The sequence below is a fragment of the Apteryx rowi genome, unplaced genomic scaffold (genome assembly GCF_003343035.1).
Source record: "Apteryx rowi isolate R43461 unplaced genomic scaffold, aptRow1 scaffold_126, whole genome shotgun sequence".
NCBI lineage: Eukaryota > Metazoa > Chordata > Aves > Apterygiformes > Apterygidae > Apteryx > Apteryx rowi.
In genome coordinates, this window is record NW_020447486.1 from 309898 (window position 1) to 323479 (window position 13582).

At 40.8% G+C, this 13582-nt stretch overlaps 1 protein-coding gene across 1 annotated transcript in view; it reads right to left on the reverse strand.

Moving 5' to 3' along the window:
• Window positions 1-13111, reverse strand: part of SORBS1 (sorbin and SH3 domain containing 1) — a 136255-nt gene extending 123144 nt beyond the window's left edge. The window contains exon 1 of the mRNA XM_026055855.1: window positions 13088-13111. The gene's annotated coding sequence lies outside the window, so the exon portion shown is untranslated. The remainder of the gene's footprint in view (window positions 1-13087) is intronic.
• Window positions 13112-13582: the final 471 nt, after the last annotated feature.

The window sequence follows — 13582 nt, forward strand, 5'->3', positions numbered from 1 at the left end:
AAAAAAAAAAAAAAAAAAAAAAAACAGCAGGCAGGGAAAAGTCAAGAAAAAGGAGACTCAAAAATAATTTCAAAAAAATATCTGTAGTGATAAGTAAGTCCCATTTAGTTTTAATACTCTCCACTACACATCATGCACACCACCAATTGAGTTACCTTCCTCCAGGAATCTCAGTGTGCAACATTAGCTCTGAGTCTATAAATCATTCAGAAAATATATCAACAGGAACAGTTAACAGGAAACATAAAATGAAATAATTCAAACAGAATCTACCTCCAAAGACAACAGATACTCCACAAATTATTTACAGTGGGAAACAAAAGAAACTGGAGAAGTCTTAAATCTTCAGAGTGTTTAAATACTTACTTCTTGTGGCCAAAATCACATCAGATTAATATCCAGGGAAATTTTTAAAAGCTTGCATTAAGGAGCTCAGCCAGCTGAGAACATGATGTAGCCCTTCCTCTGGACTGTCCAGCCACAGGCATTTACTCATTCAACACAAGCACAGAGCACAATACTGTAGTGCAGGCTTTTACACAGAGATGCCAAGGGGGGAAGCCCTTCCCCAAAGGTTTTAGTTCAGCCCACTTATTAAAATACTGAGTGGAAACAGCTGCTACAGAAAGGAAGAGGATGTCCAGGCAGTTTTTGATTAAGTTCCTTGGGTGTAAAATGGTTTCATTCTGGAATCTGAATAGGCAGAAAACCCAACAGTTTTTCTTCTGAATTACATTCTTCCTCTGCATTGCTCTTAAAAAAATGGCTCTAACTCAACTCAGAAATGAGTTAACATCCCGGACAGTCAATTATTCATTTTCAAAGTAATTACATTTTATTAGGGAAAATAGAACCCTAAAAGATCCTCCCTCCCCTCCCTGCAAGGACTAATATGAGTATGCATGTGCTTTATAAGACTTAAATCTACATGTAATGTGATACTCCATAGAATGACTGTCCACCAAAAAGCCCCGAAAACCCCAAAATATTTCATGAATAGCAACATTTAGAATTGATATCATGCCTCTTCTAGATTAGCGCCTCAAAGATAAAACTAGAAAAGGAACAGACGATAGTGGTAAGAACGATGAAAGCTCCAGAACCGTTTCGTTACAAGGAGACAGTGAATAGACAAGGAAGGACTCTTCCATCTGGGTAAGCACTGACAGAGAGGAAATGAGAGCACGCTATTAAATCTTGAAGGGCATCAAAACCTCTAACCTGGGAATGATGGTTCATTGCTTCTGGTAACACAGGAATTAAGGGGCACTGAAAGAAATCATTAGGCAGGAGTTTTAAAACAAACAAATGGAAGTACTTTTTCACATAATACATAATTGCATTGCAGAACTCATTGCTACAGAATTTTGTGGAGGTCAAGTGTGTACACAAGTTCAAACAATGCAATTCAAAAAATGAAAGAGAGATCCTTTGCAGGTTCTTAACAGAAACCATGTAGCTAAAATTCTTAGCTTGGGAAGCAGTGAACCACAAGTTACTGGAAGGCAGGAATATCAGAGGGGAAGTAACAATTTGCATTTACCCTCTGCATTAACCCTTTTCCAAAACCTCTGACACCGGACACCAGTAAAGACAAGAGACAGGATTAGAAGGATCTTTGAGCCATGCTTGTGGCCAAGAAGTGACTTTGGACTTTCTCAAGGGCAGCACCTGAGCTGGCCTGTTCTTCAAATCCTTGCATACATGACTGTTCACTGAGATACGGTCCTGTTCACTCCAGTGTAACTACTTTCATGAGCAAAGTTACTCACCAACAGAAATTTTTCCATAATCAGATTTCAGGATGTATTACTCCTATTTCGTGCTCTCTCACACTGTTCCCACTTTGCCTACAATTACAAAAGCTAATGCATTCTGGTAGTGAAATCTGATTGTAAAAAAGCTATTTTAAATACATGCCTTTTATATATTGTCAAATAGCATTTTTCAGTGTAAGGCAAGCAGACAATCACTGGGTAATGACTGTTCTCCTAGCAGCAATTAGCAAATAGTTGTACAGTCAAGATTTGTTTTTCTTTTGTTTTGTTTTTTTAAATAAGAGACATATTTTAAAAAATACCATTAGAGTGGGCAAGCATTCACTGTGGCAAAAACCATAACTGCCCGATAGCCCTGCTGGTTCAACAGCTGGTGTTAATTAATATTCAGAAACAAAATACTTTTATGCAAAATAAGCTAAGTAACTTGATATCCTTTTCAGACTGAGTCTGAGAAAAGCAGCCACAAACTCCCCTTCCCTCTCCACTCCTAATTTTAAACTGAGTCTTAATAAATAGCTGGTTTTCTGCCTTTGTGTGTTTAATGTTTCCTGCAGACTTGCGAAAGCATGCAAAGTATTCTAGTTCGGGGCCTCTACACAGTTGTAATAGGAAATAGATGTCTCCTTTGAAGAACTGGGTTAGTATAGAAACAGAGCTTCTATCTGAATGACAGCAATGTCTTCAGTGTTTATTTCAAAGGGAAGGAAAGGACAGATAAATATTTACTGCCCTCTGTACACATTTTAGAGTACAGATGCTGCCTATTTTTGGTTACCTCTCTTTCAAGCAATCCAGGCTAAAGCCTGGTACTGTTCTCTTTGTTCATATTAAAAAGAAAGTCCTGATACCATATTTGCCACACAGTTCCTTTAAGCTGCAAAAGAGCCTCACAAAGAGAAACCTGGTTTATAAATCCTGGGCTGGTAGAGACCTTATGCTACCTGTGCAAGAGGTGCAGTCACCAGAAGTAAGCAAATTGCAGACCTTTTGGTTTAGCTGAAAAAGTGCATGCTTCCTGTGAAAGACTTCAAACCAATACTGAAAGAGCCCTTTGGAAGATTCTGGGTATTCAACTGCTATCAACATGAGAAAAGATGAAGACATGGATGTAAACAGGACCTGTTTGCTACTCCTCTCCCTTCTCTCATGTCACACATCCTAGAGAGGATGCTTGGCAAGTGGAGGGGACAACACAGCAAGAGCAGACATGCTCTTTCCTCCTGCACAGGCCCTAGTTGATAATCCTGATCTTTGATCCAATCATGGCAGCAAACTGTGATCCCAAGGCTCCTTCATTGCTGTTTACTGACAGACCCATCCTTTCTCTCTTTCACTTTTCCAGGTACCTACTGCCAGAGAACAGCAGAATTAAAAGTCATTTGGGGACAATTATCCTTTCTTAGATGCAGTCTCATCTTCTCTTCTTCCAGTTCAAGACTAAAACTGATCTTTTTTCCCCCCTCTTTCTTTCCTTCTGTTAATTAAGAGTTGCATGGTAAATCAAGAGGGTTTTAGAGGAAATGTTTTTATCTTCCCTTAGTTGCAGCTACACATTTAAAATTAAAGCTCTTATTGTTCAAAGGTTGGAAGACATTAAGAAAATTACTGATGGAGTAACTCATGTAAATACGATGCAGTAGAATCTTAGTTATCCAAAAAACTGCCAAGGGGCAATCAGATATTCTGCTGAGTAGATGGAGAGGTCAATACACTAATGAGACGTATTCTGGGAAGCTTCTTTGCCCATGGGTATCTCTCCTTGTGTAGCAGCTCTGTCAAAATCTCCTAAAATAAGCAGACTGAGACAATTCAATAGCTAGATAGGAAGTCCCTCAGGTGTTAGGGACAGTGATAGTGACTCAGTAAACGATGCTTTTCTCTGAATAAGTGCTCTAGCAGAAAGCCTTCACACATGAAGAGTGGAACACATCAGGAGCGTCACTATAATGTCTGCGTGTCCAGCCAGACAGCCCTTAGCATGTCCAGGTGAAAACAGAAGTTACGACCACATGAGCTAAAACAGCTTTAATGTAGTTTACTGCAGCAGCTGCAACCCAACAGGATTTTCTGTGCATCTCCTTGGAGTTTTCCTCTTGTCTCACAATAAAAAAATATGCATTTCCTCAACAGAAACCAACATGTTGCCCATGCCCAGCATTCTTCATAACCATAGAAGATAAGGTTCATTTTGACTGCGGTCAACACAAACTGCCATGTTTACACAGAAGTCCAACTGGATGTTTCAATACCCATCCTGAGCACAGAGAGCCCTGGTTTCTCAAGACCATTCAAAAAATACACATATTTTACAGAACCAAACTGGGCCTGACCTACCTCCGAAGTCTGGAGGCCCGAGCCAACACTGTCAAGCTTCAGAGATGCTGAACAAAATCGTGACAGTCTGAATCTGTTCTTTGGATCATTAAGCCTCTCCCTCCCAACTAACTTCCCCATCCACACTGAAAGCGCTCTGCTTTGGGAGTGGCTTTTTTCGCCAGGGAAGCAAAACTTCCTTTTACTATGCCTAATGGAAAATTTTGCTGTTTTTCTTTCTCCAGCCCACCTAGGCTGGAAAAAAAATATTAGTCCCAAACAAAAGCCAATGTCAATGACTGTCCACCTGCAGATAGTTCCTTTCAACTCACTGAGAAGCAATCCCACAACTGCAGTTTCTTGTGGTTCACGTGGAAATGATGGTGCAGTTGTAGTAGAATAGTTTGAGCATAGTTACTGTAGAGCCATTGAGGTATTTTTATCCAAAAAAAGGTTTCATGAAAACAGTGACTAAATCCATTCTAGGGCAATCATGGTCTCTAAGCGTAGGGAAACTTGCCATAAATTCAAAGGGTAATAAACACAATTGGATATATAGGATGAATTTTATTCCGACTTCTTCTCTTTAATGTATATTTTATGGGATACAGAGACTGAACTGGAAACTATAAATACTACAACACCCAGGCACAATAACAGAATTTATTTCTGATCCAAAGTCTGCTATCTGTAACATGAATCCTATTATTGCTTTCAGTGGGCTTTGGATCAGTCTCCCAAGAAGCAATGTGAAAAAGGATATGAAGTCCAATATCTAGAGAAAGGAGGACTGCCTCATTTTAGCAATTTATGGGAAAATCTTTACCTTCAAGAAAAAGGATCTGGCATATACCACAGTTGATCAGATCAGATTTACTTAATACAATAGCCTTTCTCAATACCAGAAGCCTCAGGATCACGCAAAAGAAACCTATCAGAAAGCAGTTTTGGGGAAGCTGCAGCTGGGCATCTCTCCATGAAATAAAAAGAAGATAGAAAGCAGCTTCCTCAGGTCAAAAGTTACTATTTTGTCTTTGCTGGGTAAGGTTTCAGCCGGATCAGTTCCCAATTTATCTCTCCATGTCCCATCAACACTAGAGCTAACACAAGGTAAAGGTGAAGCTGGGGTAGGGGTAATGTGAAACACCTTTCAGTAGCAACCAAGACTTGAATCAGTTTATAGTAGTTATGAAATCACAGCTCCATTGAAGAAGTTAGAAAGTGAAATCTTTTACAGTTTGGTGTGACAAAGCAGAAGCCAAGAGAACAAGTAAGCTTCAGTTAGGCCAGATATCTGGGAGCACGTATGACTGTCAGTACTTCTGCAACAAAGCACCTGGCACTTCTGAAGACCTAGATCCAAACATCTGAATATGCTCTTAAGCGCTCTGCTCAAGGTCACCTACAGAACCTTCGGAACAGTGAGAAGCAGAATCTGGAAGCCCTACCCTAGCACCTTCCCTCTTTGGATGGCTTCATGGTCTCCAGAGAGCTCAGCTCCTCCCTGATTACAGGGCGAGGGGCTCTCCTCCTTGAAGGACCCTATGCTTCCAATAGATCATTCTTTACACTTACTGACTGACCTGCATGAATCCAAAGCACGCTGTTCCCTCCCCTGAGCTGGGTTTAGTTTAAAGGTAAGCCACGGAGGATCTAAATTTTCACTTTCAGTCTAGATTAGAGATGGGTCTCAGCCACAAAGTTGCAATTTGGGTCTCCATACTGTCTGTTCCTGGGATTTGGCTGAAGCCTTATCACTAACTCTACCTCCTCTCCTCCCCTCTTTCTCACTTGCAGCTCTGGTGGTCCGCTGCATGCGGCATAGCTGCTTCTCCTTCCCTCTTGCTGAAGCTTATTTCTAAAATGCCTCCTTGGAGCAGATGTTTCCCATGTGTTTCCCCTTTATTGTCATCCCACACCCCTTCTTGTTCCAATGCAAGTAACAGTTTACCTCCTTGATCTTTCAGATCCAAACCTGAAACAGAACAAACATCCTTTAATCAAGCTACCCACCTTGGTTCTGGGGCAGGCAAAAAATGGCAATCCCTGTCCTTTTGCCTGTGATATCATGTCAGGGGAGAAAACAAGGTTTAACTCTGGCACAGCTTTCAGTTCCCATTCCACCTTCAGATCACCAGCTTTTGCTCTGGCATTGTTTGTTTTCCTTCCAGAGATGAAATTTTATTTCTTGGCAATATTCTGCTAAGCAGGATTAACATCTGCCTCATTTGTCACATTCTCTTCTACCTCATCCCCCTGTTTTCTAGCTGCCTCTAAACTCTGATTTGGAGATGTAAATCTTAAATTTATAGAAACTTTGTTGGCCCCATCCCCTTCTCTGTGACATTTCCCTCTCTCCAGCTGCCTTTCCTTGGCACCAGTGCCCACAGTGCCACTAGACTTTATACAAATTACCTTTCCCCTGCTTCGTGTTTCCAAAATTAGTATCCGTATCAAGCCAATTTAGGCCAGTTTCACAAGCTAGTGCTGAGTGTACACCAAATCTAAAAAGAAAGCACTCCACTGGAACAATGATACTGCAACCCCAATTTTAGGGCATGACAACTTCTGCTCACTGTCATGAAGAGCTAGGTTTTGGGGGAGATGGATGGGTGCAGAGCTTCTGTCCCCTCCCATGAACTATAAAGTTACTCTGAGCAGGACTACTCAGTTTAGGCCAAGTCTTGAATCCTCTCATCACTCTGCAAAAGGAACGTATAACCACATCCCGCAGGCTGGTCAGCCAGCCCTGCTGCAATGAATGCAGAAGGGGTGAGCAGCAGAGGGTGAAGTTCTAACAGCTGCCAATAGATCAGATCAACAGAACTACCCAAGCACCCAGAAATATGAAGCCAAGGATTCAAGTCATACAGATTTTGCCCAAATCAAAGTCAAAGCCCTCTGATGGGGAGAAGCTTACAAAGAGACAATCCACAACGTACTTGTTGACAGGGATTTCATTCTCTGAAGTCCTCACACCAGACACAAGCAATGAGTAGCTGTGCTGTTTCTTGGTGTCCTGCAGCCCTGAAATTTGTTACCCTGTGGAAGCGCTCACAAATGGACGTGAGCTGGGCAGACTCACCCAGGCAGGATGGACAGTGCGACTAGCCCCCCCGCTTCACTGGTAGCTGTGTCAGAGAACAAAAGCTGGTGACAGGACGTCCCTTTCCTGACAGCTTACTCTTGAATTTGCTGTCTCCATGCAAGTAGCTCTCTAACGTGTGATTTCTCACATTCCACGAGCGTTCTGAAAGGAATTGCTGAATTCAGCCAAATGTTGAGTAACTCCTCTGATAGCTGTGCATTTAAAATGACTGCAGTGGTGAAGGAAAGGAAGGAGAAGTGTAATGGCCTGAGATCTTTAAGTGCAGTGCTGGGCAAAAGAAAGATTTTGCTTTCCAAATGTCATGTGCAGATTTGTTGCAGGAACAGGATGGGCCTGTAGGCACTAAAAAGCCATGGGCAAAAACTTGAGTTTCACTCTCAGCCGTATACAGAGGTTCTCTCCATGACTTGAGTCCCTTCATCTTCCAGTCTTTCAAAAACAGGAAAAAGTTTACCCTAATGCAAAAAATATCAAGGTGGTATACCAAAGGTGCACACTCCTCACAATGGCATTTGTGTTTTACTCTGTGCCCAGATCTCAGATGAAACCTCAAGGCACCACTGTGATACCAACAAAATTGGCAGAAACCTACAAAATGTTGTAGCACTGCCATGTAATTATTTCTATGCAATTTGGTAGCACTGCCATGTAATTATTTGTAGAGGGCACTAAGAACCTGCACTAGTTGGTTTTAATAGGCTCACAGTTTCCCAGCAGTAGAGGCAAAATTGAATGCATATGCAAGGACTGGATCTGGCTGCGCCAAAACCACTCATGCCACAGAAAGGACACAAAGCAGTTCCAAAACAAGCACAAGTGGAAGGAAAGCCCTGTGGAGCCCTGTTGTTCCTGCTACTGTCAAGGGACAGCAAGGAGGAAGAGGAGGTGGGAGGTCCCACTCCTTTTGCAACACCAATGATCTTGCTGTTTTATGCACTCTTGCCCTCAGCAGTGCCAGCAGTGGAGTCAGCTTAGTTTTCTAGGGCTCACATACAGACCAAGAGAGGCCCTGATTCTTTTTTTTTTTTTTTTTTTTTTTTTAAAACCATAAATTTAGTGCCCTAGATAACTTTGCTTAGAGCCAGCCCCAGATAATAATATCATTATTTCTCTTCTCGCATACAGTCAACTGGACTTAGGAATTTAATGAGATTCCATTTGGCTGGAAGCTCATTATGCAGTTCCCATATAGGACATGGACTCCAGGCAACAGATACCCTTTGTTTTTTAATTCCTTGATATTGCTGTAAAAAAAGAGGAGGAAAGACTGAGAAAAGCCTAAAGAATTCAATACTAGAGAGAATCAATCCACACAGTTTTTTAAACTCTTGTTCAGAAGAGAGAGAACACGTGCAGCACTCAGAAGATAAAAGGGTATCAGAGGAACCGCCATTGCATTTTGATCAGTGCAGACTGGAGGAGTTATATTTACTGCTTTTCAAGACAGACTTTCACAGACTTGTTTCCATTCTGCTGAGACGCAGAGAACCGTGGCAGGAAACCAGTGTCCCATCCTCAAAATCTGCAGAACCTTGTAAGCAGATCTGGATGCTGCAGACATCTCTGCTTGAATGTTCAAAAGGTGGCAAAAAGAGAGAATTCTCCTATTTATTCCTGGCTATTTCACACTCAGGCTTATCTCTCAGCTAACAACATCTTTGCCATTGTATACATAGCTGTTTTTTTGCTGTATTACTTCTTTTCCTATTTCCACTCTGTTTTACAACTTTTGCTAGTTCCTAGACCTGCAAATTCCCTTCTGCAGTCATCGTCTTCTCAGAAATCACTTTTCTTTCAACAATCTCTCACCCTTCCTCCTACGAGCAGCTGTGCTGTATACCATCACCTAGGCATAATATAGGCTGGAGGCTCTACAGTGCAAGGAATAGGTCTTATTTATGTTTGTGAATCCGTGTCTAACTCTATGCTGCTGTATAAATGTTTAATAGGTAATAATGCATTTGCTGGAACAAGCTATGCAGTCCTACTCAATGAGACTGTTTGTATACAACCCTTGCTGATTGTAAGAAATTTCTGGAATTACAAAAAAATTGTAGGTATTTGGTGACACTGCAGCCTCAAAGTTAAAGGAAGTAAGTTAAAGTCGTCTAACAAACTTCCATTAGAGCACTGGAATGGCAACATCTACTCTTACCATTTTTGAATCAGCAGGGAGTTTGGGAGCACAACACTAAAGATATGGGGCTATGCTTAGCTACAATGTGCCTCATCTCTTCTATGTTATCTACCTCCATTTAATAATTTTAAACAAATATTTCAAATCTCTGCTTTCTCTTTAATGTTGGCTGAGGACTCTAGAAGGGTCCTGTCCATTTATTATACTGCTCTGGGCATGATTCTTCTCTGGTTTTAGTTGCATCAAGTCCTGTGTTAGTATTAATTCTGAAAGAAAAACCAGCAGCAGACAGGAAGCATAGTTTTTATTTCGGGGACTAAATAGGAGTTGGATGATTCATCACTGGCACCACAGAAGCAGTGAATGCCCAAGTAAATGGGGAATGTATGATGCCTTGGCCTCAGGGTCAATGAATAAAATATGGTGATGCTAATGGAGAAAATCCAATGTGGGAGGTAGAGACTCAGGCCTTTATATCATCTAGCCTCAGGTTAACACTGGTGGACATCAACAAACCACATCAGAAGTTTGGACAACCTGTCCAAACAGAAATCTTTATGGTTTGTTCTGTCCATTTTCTCTCCACATCAGGTTGTTCTTACTAGTGAAGCTGGTGATGACAAGTCTTATCCCATAATCTCAAAATTTTGTCCATTGTTGATATAAAATCCAGAGGTATATTAAGAAACAACGGTGCAATATGCTCATAGGGGCTCTGAAACAAGGAGTGAATTGGGGCCCCTGTCTAGTCATCTACCTCCAACATTGCAGCATGGGATCTGGAGCTCTCTGGTAAGTTCTAATGCAGTTTGGCTAATATCACCCTTGATATTTTATCCCTGAAAGAGATTTGGCCAAGTGATGAATTAAGATGATTTTGATGATTGTCAGCATGCATATTTGTGCATTCTTGTCTCTGTAACAGTGAGGGTATGCAGTATGCATTAAAAAAAGAAAAGGAGCTATATACCAGGGGAATAAGTGCCATATCGACATGGCAGTAAATCAGATGAGCTATTAACTTTCATTCTTGTCTCATTTTTAGGAGTGCACGTGATGAGATTTCAGCACTAGTCAAAGTTTATTTACCTGTGACAAACACACTTCTCAAAGTTTGGATTTACTACCAATTCTGTGCAATTAATGTCTCTTTGGGAGGAAAGGTGTACACCATTTATCCAGTGAAGAGTATTACAGTTCCAGGGGGGGCAAAGGTGAAGATAATTACTACTAAAAAATTAGGGATCAAGACTTTCAGAGGGATCAGAAACATTTTAGAAAATCTGCCCTTGTATGACTGGAAGCTGAACCCTTTCATAAATTCCCACTCAGTTGTGATCGCTCAGCTCTTGCAAAAGCCTGACCCCAGCTCTCTACCTACTATAACTGATGTCAGAAACACTTCCCCTGGATCTATAATAATTTTCATGAACTTTGCAGCTCATCAAATACCAGAGCTCACATACAAGAGGATTTTCAAGTGAAAGCTGTGCTCCACAAGGCCAAGCTACTTACTAGAGCCAAATTAAAACTGGTAGAAGCTTGAGGACTTTAGTTCCTTTTAAACAGAGTAAGCTAAAACCATGCTCTCTTATTCTGCCTAGTCAAGGACCAGCAAAAAAGATTTTTAAGTAGAAGACTGTAAAGCTCTTGGTGAGTCCTCATTATTTGAGCAACATTACTTTCAAATTAAAATAACTCTTGCATCACCAGCTGGACAAAGTGGTTCAGTGCTTTCAGTGTTCAACCCAAACTCATTAGAAGCAAAGCAGAGGAGACTGAGATCTGCTGGCTGTTGTTTTTATCTCTAAAGAGGTAATGGTTTCAAGTATCCAAACAAACAAAGTTAACTGAACTAATCTGACATAACTAATTTAGAGCCACAGATATGCAACATCTTGTAGGAACCACAAACCTGTAGCTTAGAATATGGCTTTTTTTTTTTTTTTTTTCCCCAAACAGTGCAAAAGTCAAAGCTGGTTTTGTCAAGAAACCCAGACCTAATTCACAAACGTATCTTTCTGTAAAAACTATAAAACTTATTTCTTTTACAGCCATTTTGCTTTGTCTCTAGTTTCTTTAAAATATAACAAACTCTGACTCAGATATAATTAGAATAACTGGCATTAATTCTAGTACTGAACAGATATATGATACCTTGTATATTCACAGAGGAGTGACATCTTCAAAAGGTTTCAAGGATGAACTGATAAGCCACAGGAAATAAAAAGCCCTTTAAGACTGGGGTCAAACTAGGCATTTAGACTCAAAAATAATAAATAAATCCATCTGGAGACAAAGGCCTACTGTATATCAGTCCTCCAAGAAAACCCATGGGAGGCTGAGAATTACTTGGGAAAACTGTGTAAATTCATTCAGAAATATTCTCAGTTCTTTCTCCTGCATGGAAACGAGGGGGACTAGGCAGTGTGAAAAGTACTGGGGAGGTCACACAGGGCCAGGGAATCTGACTTTCCAAATGCAGAACCAGACAGCGTTTATGATTGTTGAGACACTCAGACAGAGAACTAGCATCTTCCCTGTCCATGGTTCATTAAGAAACTGGAACACCATCAGATCCAGCTCAGGATGGGGGTAATTACCAGGTATGGAGGGGAATACAAACTGCAGTACTCAGGGGTTACGTGGTGTTATGGTTCAAGGAACCACTTCCTGCCCTCTACTGAGAAGAGGCAGGGGGGCTGGGGGGGGGAAGGAAATAGTGCCATTGTTCCTCATCATACATTGTTTTCTGTGCTACCCCCCAGACACTGCCAAGCTGACATGTGGAAAGCTAAACAGAGTTCATTAGAGAAAACAGAATTTTACTCAGAATTTTACTCAGGATTTTGGAGCATCCTATAGAATTATGTAGAAACTGATCACCAGGCTACAGTTCTTTGCATTAGTTCAGAAAAATTGTGGAAATACCATCTTATATTATGGGCTTTTCCAGCAACATTTATAGAAAAAACACTATTCTTTAAGTACACTGTAATCATATGTTAACAATTATCGTCACAAAAGCTATTTCAGTTCTTCCAAGTTATACAACAAACTAGACAGCAGGGACAGCTTTGAACATCAGTTTCTTATTTACTTTGTTATCCTATCCTTAGGCCAAGATTTTACACATCTGCTGAAAGCGCTTTCTCCTCCTGAGGCAATTCTCATAGTAAACACTGGTTCAGGTACCAAGCTGCTGAGGAGGAAAGATACAACCTTGATTCAGCGCTTGATTAGAAAAAAGATCTCCTTACAGAGAGCTAGGAAGACTCTCAGACTCAGCCAGTAAGTGAAGGAGGCACTGCTTCCAGTAGATCATGTGTTCACCCAGGAGAGATAACTGAGTTAGGGCATGACCTTGAGGAATCATACTAAACAACAGATACCAGCCATGATTTTGAAGTCAGTGCAGACCTGCTACTAAAGACCTTTGTTCTTGTCCTGGAGCCAACAAAACGTTCATCCATTACCAGAGAGTCCAGGCTTGAACACTACTTGCAGCAGGCAGTACCCACAAAATGGTCACTGCTGTATGCTTTAGCCTGAATTTTCAAGCTTAGTTCTAATTCAGTGCAACTTTCTGGGGAAGAGCTTTGTAATGTGTTTAAAATATTGTATTAAAAGTCATCAAGTATTATTCTTTTGCCAATAGCTTTGCATCTCACTTTTCCCAAGTTTGAAAGTTTCCGTACTGCATTTAACATGAACACTGGGGAGAGTAATAGGCCATAAAGTATGTACCTTTGGCAGAGCTTGGAGAAAGAGAAGCCACAACTCTACAGGTATGCTCTGGCCTCCTGGAAGAGAGAAGAGCAATAAATGTTGTAGAATATAATAATCAAATGCAGCTGTTAGAAAAACAAACTACAAAATGTTCTCTCAGTCTAAAATAGAAGAAACCACCACCTTGGGGTCTGGTAGGAAATCTGACAATTATTTCTAGTCTATCTACTTTAACTAGTATTGTTATTTTTAAAAGCTAATAGTAACCATTTGTCTATGAATCAGCTTTTATGAGGCAACTGCATCCATGTCTATATGAAACCCAATGCAACATCATCTGTGTTTATTATTCTGTAAAGAGAAACGGTGCCAAACTTCCTGCAACACCCACTTCAGCTGCCGAAATCCAGAGGACTGAATGTGCTGCTGTTAGCATTTGGAGACAGGAATATGTTTTGATCTAATATATCAGACACAGGAGCACTTAGTAACAAGAAGGAACTGGGTTCCATA